The sequence below is a fragment of the Trachypithecus francoisi genome, unplaced genomic scaffold (assembly GCF_009764315.1).
Source record: "Trachypithecus francoisi isolate TF-2019V2 unplaced genomic scaffold, Tfra_2.0 Lachesis_group4, whole genome shotgun sequence".
NCBI classification, from domain to species: domain Eukaryota; kingdom Metazoa; phylum Chordata; class Mammalia; order Primates; family Cercopithecidae; genus Trachypithecus; species Trachypithecus francoisi.
The window spans coordinates 44,216,492-44,224,784 of NW_022681469.1; positions in this window are offsets into that span (position 1 = coordinate 44,216,492).

The window sequence follows — 8,293 nt, forward strand, 5'->3', positions numbered from 1 at the left end:
ATGATTCTTCAAAAAGAGTATTGTTGACCATTGAACAACATGGGTTGCAGTTCAGCATGGATCCACTTACATGGGGATTTTTGCAATAAATACAGTTGTCCCTACGTATTCATGGATTCCACAACCACAGTCAAATGTGGATGGAAAATAGAGTATTTGAGGCATTCAAAACTCACAAATACGGAGGGCCAACTTCTTATATCACCAGTTCCACAGGTCTGACTGTGGACTTGGGTATGCATGGCTTTTGGTAACCAAGGGTAGTCCTGGAATCAATCCACTTGGGATAACAAGGTACCAATCAAAATACTTATACAGCAAATGGGGTTTATTCCAGGTATTCAAGGCTAGTTCAGCATTAGAAAATCAATCATGTAATGCATCATATCAATAGATGAAAGAGAAAAAATCATACGCTCACATCGATTGACTCAGAAAAAGGATTTGACAAAATACAACACTATTCGGGATAAAAACCCTCAGCTAACAAAGAATGTAGGGAACTTCCTCAATATAACACCTACCAATAACCTACAATTAACACCATATTTAATGATAAGAAACTAGACATGTTCTCCCTCAGATGAGGAACAAGGCAACTATGTCCTTGCTCATTAGTCCTATTCAACACTGTAGTTGAAATTCTAGCTAGTCCAATAAAGCAAGAAAAATAAACATAAGTTTATAGATTGGAAAGGAAGAAAGAGGACTGTGTCTATTCACAGGTGACAGGATTATCTGTAGTAAAAATTCCAAAATCAACAATAACCAAAAACTCCTGGAACCAATAACTGAGTGTAACTGGGTCTCAGAATATAAATTTCATATAGGAAAGGCTGGTAAAGAACAATTGGAACTTGAAAATTTAAAATTTTCAAGACTTAGATATAAATCTGATTTTTAAATGTAGATATGATATACAAAAAATACAAAACTGGTGGAGAAAAAGAACATTAATATATGGAGAGAGATTCAGTGTTCAAGTCTTATTATTTTCATTCTCTTCTATTAAAACAATTTAAAACTTAGGTCTTATTTTACATACAGTTTAAAACTGAAACCTGAGTTCAAATGCTGACTCTCCCATTTTGGTATCTGTGTGATTTTACTTGAGTTATTCAACTCCTGTTTCCCAATTTTCACATCCTTAAATCAGATAATAGTACCTTGTAGATTTATTTTCTGTATTGAATCAGTTAATATATCAGAAGCACTTAACTGCAACTGGACAAATAGCAAATGCTCTATAAATATTGCTGTTACTTTCATTCTAATCATCATAACCATTACAATGGGAAATTATTCAAGAGTTTTAATCAAGGAAGACACTCTCTACTAGGTAGCATATTGTATCTGTTTGGAAAGAGGGTAAGATAAAGTATAAACAAAGTATGGTTAGGGCTCACCACTTTTAAATGAATCGGCATCATATAAGTTTTGTGAATCAGAAGTCTACGTTTGGTTGGTACAAGGGCAGTAAAATAAAATGAAGTAAAAAAAAAATTATACTTTTACAAATGAAAATCCTGAATCATCTGATGAAGAGACTAGTGTTTCAGAAACACAGGGGCACAAAAAATAAGACAAATAGGAATGCTTTATTATTTGATATTTCCAGCAAAAGAACTACAACATGGAAGAAAAACAAAATGTCATTCAACTTTCTTACACACATTTTACAATTTAATTTTTTTTATTACATATGGGAAGGTGGAGACAGAAATCTCCATAATGGTTTCTATTGCTTTCTCCACTGAAGGTTTTAATCCATCCCTAGTTCTGGAGTTATCATGTGGCCCCTGATGAGGAAAACTAAAAGTCCACTACACATTTTCCCATTTAAAGCATATCGTACCCATTGCTGTACATGGACCTTCATGAATTAGAGGGAAGAAAAACATTAGCTGAGAGTTCCAACCATTGAGTATCCACACATCATTCACTTTTCTCCTTTAATAATTAAAAACTCACTATGTAGGCAATTTTGCTCATGACATTCATTTATAAAGATGAATAAGTAAATGTTACACCCAGCTGACTTAGGAATACAGTTTGAATTTAGCTATCCCTAAAAACTAAATAAATACATTTTCTGTATCGACAATGTTTCAAAATGTGACCAACAGCAATTTGCCTACTCTGTCTTTTCTTCATGCACAAAATGTACATGTGTGGCTGCTCACATGACTGACACTAAGCCAGTTTTAACCATCCAGTTTATTTTTACACCATCCAATTTAAATTATTTTTATGATCCACAGTCCATTAATGAAGGGATGCATCACAGCCTGTGATGTGACATCTGGCAGTGTAGTAGGTGTCAACAGAATAATCAATTACTCCTGTGGCTAATTCCTGCCATGCCCTCTCCACAGAAAGTGGAGATAAAAGGAAGGTGATATTTAATTCACAGCAGAAAGAAAACCCACTTACTAAGATTAGCTGGCGGCTCCCTTTCATCCTCTTCCCCTTACCCTCTCCTCTCAACAACCCCCTGAGCACCCCCCAACACACAACACACACACACAAACCGGAAGTGACAGGGTTTGGCAATCATGCTGAATACAGGAGCTAATTTGTTGTTGTTGTTGTTGAGACAGAGTTTCGTTCTTGTTACCCAGGCTAGAGTGCAATGGCACGATCTCGGCTCACCGCAACCTCCGCCTCCTGGGTTCAAGCAACTGATTCTCCTGCCTCAGCCTCCAAAATAGCTGGAATTACAGGCATGCACCACCACGCACGGCTAATTTTGTATTTTTAGCAGAGATGAGGTTTCTCCACGTTGGTCGGGCAGGTCTTGAACTCCCAACTTCAGGTGATCCGCCCGCCTCAGCCTCCCAAAGTGCTGGAATTACAGGCATGAGTCACCACGCCTGGCCTACAGGAGATAATTTTTAAATGAACTGATCAGTTTGACTGAAGAGGACTGTGATCCACCATGCTTCACTCCTCAGGGAGGAAGGACAGTTTTGACAGATGTAAATGCCACCAACAAGATAAAACAAAACAATGTGGTTCCTTCACCAACTGCTCCATCCTGGACAGTGGAGATGCTGCAGGGTCAGCTAGTAAGGCACTTTTTGCTGGTAGAATTGTTCAACAAGTTGCCCGTCTGAAAGGTCAGTGCTAGGTAGCAGTGAGTACTCCCTGACTTTCTCCTTTAGTCATATTTAAATTTTACTTGGCTCATAGCATGCAAGTAATAACTCTAGTCTTTATATTTACACAACATCCTTGTTAATAATGAAAATCAGCATGCAATACTCTCAGGTGAACCATGTTTTTAAATAAATGAAAAATGAAAATAGGTTTCATTTCACACTCAAACGGTTGCTGTAGTCTAGTACCTTATTATATCACCAGCATTATTGGAGCCAGAGGGGTATTATCTAGTGTAAAAATTTCAAGCTCACAATCAAGAAATTTGTGTTCTCTTCCTACACCAGGCAGCAAAGATGACAACACTATGGGACATTTATTGAAAGGCACTATTCTAAGTACTTCACATGTATTATTTTATGCACAAAATCCCTGTGAGCTAATTCATCTTATTATTTACATTTTACATAGGAAGTAACTGGGACACAGAGCAGGTAAACAACCCACCCAAAATCAAGCATTACGGAGTAGCAGAACTCAGGATTCAGTTAGGACACTCTGATTCCATTGCTTCCCATACACAGAAGCTGGGGTGACTTTTACAATATATGTGTAGCGTAAGCACCAACCAACCAGAATAGATGCTAGTCTTGGCTCAGGAATAGAGCCCAAGAAGCTCCTTGTGCAAAGGTATTAGCAGTTGCTGAAGTAAGAAGAAATGGCAGTCCTGGTGTGGGACCAGAGCAGCAGGAAAAGACAGAGAGACATTTGGCAGGGTCTGCAGCAACAGCCAATCCATACAGAATTTCTCAGTGTTTAAATAAGAAATATAGCCATATTGGTGACACAAAGTGAATATCAACCCTATGATATGTGCACCCCAAATTAATTTACCAACACAGATTCTAATAAAAACCTAGCAACAAATAGAAGTAACAGTCATATTCAGGCAATTCCTTTTAGTTTCACTGCCTGCCTCTTTTTGGCCTCAAGCACCTGGGAACGTGTTCATTTGCAACGTCAAAGTTGCTATCATCTTAAGAAGGTGACTGATCATATGTTAAACACAAGATGGTATGTCAGGATCTGGATTCGTTCTAATACCTTTTTTAAAAAAGCATATAGCTGGAGAATATATTACGTGAACCCTATTTAGAAAATTCCAAGATCTTTTAAAAATATCTGAACTTTGATAAAATCACAAAGGAATAAAAGACATGCTCAGGAATGACTCATAGTAGCACAAAAGATATTTAGCTATACAAGAAAGTTTCATGTTTGAAGAATATTCACTTCTTTCCACTGATCAATGGAGAAAAATGTGCATTCATTTGCTGAGAGCAGAATATGCCCCCAAACAGCAAACCAGGTTTTATATAAATCACTTTTCAAGTTAGCTAAGATTTTGTCAATCATTTGATGGGTTTTAGCTTAGGGATACATTTGAAGCTGTTATTTTTCTGGTGAAGCCAGCAATAGGAAAATGTATGCTGAGGGAAGGAAAGAAACTGGAAAATTCAGCTAACCTAATAGAAATCTAACATTTGCTATTGCATTGAATAATTACGTTTTTCAGATCCCTTTGAAGATGAAAGGTTTTGTATTAAAATTTTTTATTACCAGGCTATCATGAAAAAACAAATCCCTACAATGTCTGTGCATTTCTTGTTTTAAAATACGCAAGTGATCTGTTGCCTATCTTTATAACAGTGGTTTCTGTTCCAAAGAGCTTTAATCTGGAAAATATATGACATAAACAACTGAGAATATTTAAAAATGAGTTACTGAAAAAAAGAATAAAACACGCTATTGATACTATTAGACGTTATGGTAGTTTGTCCACTTAACAAAGAGAAAGGCAGTGTTATGTTGTATACAGCTATGGTAACTTGGGCAGATGACTCACTCAAAGCCTTTGTTACACTCTTTATGACTCACACTTAGTAATGCTCACCCAATTACCTTTGCTAGTATATCTTCATCTTGTTAGAGTGTTTGAGAAATGCTTTGGAGATTCTAATAAGTTCAAATGAGCATTAAAAAGGAGAGAGAGTAGAAGTATCTCTTGAGAAAGGTGAGTCCTTCCTATAAACTCTGTGTTTTATTATGGACTTGCAAGCAGTACTAGAATCCGGTGTAACACATGATGACCAGATCTATTTTGTATTCAGGGAAGTCAATGAGCTCTCTAAGTGGCACGAAGCTAAGTACACCCACATAGTTTCTGAGTACATCAGTTCTTCAGTGTACATTAAGCCTTTCCAGATTTATCCACAGAGGTTGGCTGTTTGCCAGAATTCAGACTGTTCTGTTGTGCAGTGGGCTGAGTATTCCCAGGTGCCAGCAGAGTTTTATGCCTAGTCCTTATTTACAGTTTTTCTTAGGATTGCTTTGAAGTGTGAACAATCAAGTTGCAGCATGCTGTAAAGTTCTTTCCACATGAGCCCTTTATTTCATTTTCTGTTATAGCTCTGAAGCCCTCTCAAAACAGAAGTATTTATCTACAACCATTAAAATGCATTTGGGATGATAAATTCCTTATAAATACTTTGTACATAATTTTATTCTCTTTATGAATAAGACAAAAATATAAACAGCCAATTGTATTCTTTCTCTACTGCTTCTCCTCAAAAGGAGTAGTATTTAGCAAGGCGTTTCACTATCAATTATTAAAATGTACAAAATATTCTGTGGCTTAATACCTACAAGATGGGACTTGCAAACACCTTGTGTATAATCACAATTGTGTATTATTTGGAATTCCTAACAAAGCTTCTAACACTGATATAATAACTAATTTGTAGCACTAAATATCACCTTTTTGGAAAGGAAGTACCTATCATAGCCTGCATACAAACAATGCCTAACGTCCTTTTTCCTAACTACTATCATTTTCAGATATTCCAAACTAAATGCAAATTTTTTGTTTCTAAGCTCTATATTCCCTTAAGATCAAAAGTTCTGACTTGAATTGTAAGCAAGGAGGCCAAAAAGCAGCCCAGTTCCCCAATACTCTTTCCAAACACCACTCAGAGGTGACCAAAGCCTCAGCATCTGTGAACAGCCATTTGGAAAGCCTAGTGGAGTGAAACAGCCCCAGAAAAAAATGGAAACAAGGGGCTCCCCTAGAAGCCAGGTAATGAATAAATTTTTCAAATATATAAAGAACTTGGCATTTCCATTTAAAAGATGCTTTATGCAAGATACATTTTATCTTTTTTAACCCTGGATTTTGTGTTTGTTTGCCAAAAAATCACAGTCTACACTGTGAGAATAGAACTCAAAAATAGAAGTGGTCTAGTAAGTGGTGGAGACCAGTGAGTTGGATAACCGCATTAAAGGTTTGCACCTCTGTGTTATGCTCTTCCAATGTGCAGCTCTAACAAACTTTGATTTATGATGCCAAGAGGGCCCTCTGTGGATGACTTCTGCTCCTTTCAGAACTTTTAATCTTTATCTTTAAATGTCACAATTCTAAATGATTTTTTCGGAGTTAGCCCCAGATAAATGATTCCTGAGAAGACCGCGGCGATGATCCTGAGCCCACTTGCACTTGTGGTTGATGGCACATTAAGCAATAATGCTGATAATGTGCAGCGATCAGTACCTATAGCATTTTCACCTGACCTCAAGATGAGGTTAATGCAGAAGACAGATAGAAGGGAAGCACATGCCCTATTTTTTCATCAGGCTGTTACATAAATAGCAGATAAACATGCCTCTGTTCACACCACATCAGAGCAGAAGAAAATGCTGCTCTGATAACTTCAAGCCATCAACGACTTAAAAATGCTGTTGTCAAATCAATTTTTTACAGTAGACTGACCTGTTTGCAGACCATTTTTAATAGCAGGAGAAGAGTTTAGGACTTGGAGTACACAAGTGATTTCCAAATGACATTTCAGATGTAAAATTTCAGTCTGCCAGCCTTTCCCTCTCTCGCGCCCCAACCACCCCCACATCCATACACATGCACACACGCCCCATCAACTTCCACTGACATTTCTTCATTACCATGAAAAAGCTCGGGCAGTCTTGGGGGATTTTGCAAAGCATCATTCCTCTTTTATTCGTAGGCTCTCACTGATACCTCTACAAATGGTTTTCAAAATTTTACGCCCCAACAGGAGGTAGGGTTTGAGTTTTTAAAGTTGTAGAGACAGTGGCTTCTAAGTTTATCCCTTTGACTTCTCTGGCCATTGTTACCCACCTAGTGTGTCCCCATCTCAGGAGCTAAAATGCCAAGTGACCTTTTTGGGTGAATGGTCACAAAAACTCATGGGAACATTTAATAAGAAGAAATGCGGGCTCAATAACATGGTGTGAGAAGATTGTCAGGAGTGTGTTCTTTTTTTTTTTTTTCTTAACCCAAACACAGCCTCTGTAGATTTTTTTGAATGTTCAAGTTACACCTTCCTCTTCAAATGATAAAAGAATTCAGTGTGAAATTTGCTTTCATAAACTTTTGTGAAAGGTTCTGTCGTTCTCATATAATACTTCAGGAGTATATATAGAGAACACATTCAGCTGTTTCCCTTGATGCCTTAATGATCGAATCAGAGGAAAGGGCTGTATGGGTTTCGTTCTTATTTCTTACTCAATTCTCTCCTGTGTACCATATGAACTTGGCATATATGGACATCACCTTCTTCAGTAAAAATAAAAGCATGGAGTTATTTTTATTATAAAATTTAGTACCATGGCAGCCAGCGGAAGTGTAGCCCACAGAAATCTGCCGCTAGAAAATCAGGAATCCTATAAAATGACAACACTAACTGAGGAGTTCAAGTGGCAAATAGGGATGGTATTTTTTCAATTCAACATCCAAATCTATTAGGATGTGGGATAAGCACTTTTTTGAAAATATTTTTACTTACTTTCAAGATATGAGAGGTCATGTCAGAATCATATGACATATTAAGACAACCCTAGGTTACTCTAAAGCTGCCTCCTTTCATATTTTAAGTTCAGCCTAAAAATTTCTCTGTATGTAGTGAACTGATACCTAACTGGATATGTAAACCAACTAACCAACTATTGTGTCAGTCTCTGAATTTTGGCCAATTAAAGGTGACTAACTGTTCAAACCATTTTCAAATAAGACAAATACTGAGCTGTAACCAATCCACTGTTTGTGTACCTCACTTCCATTTTCTGTGCATCAGTTTCCTATTTCTGTCCACAGATCCTCAAC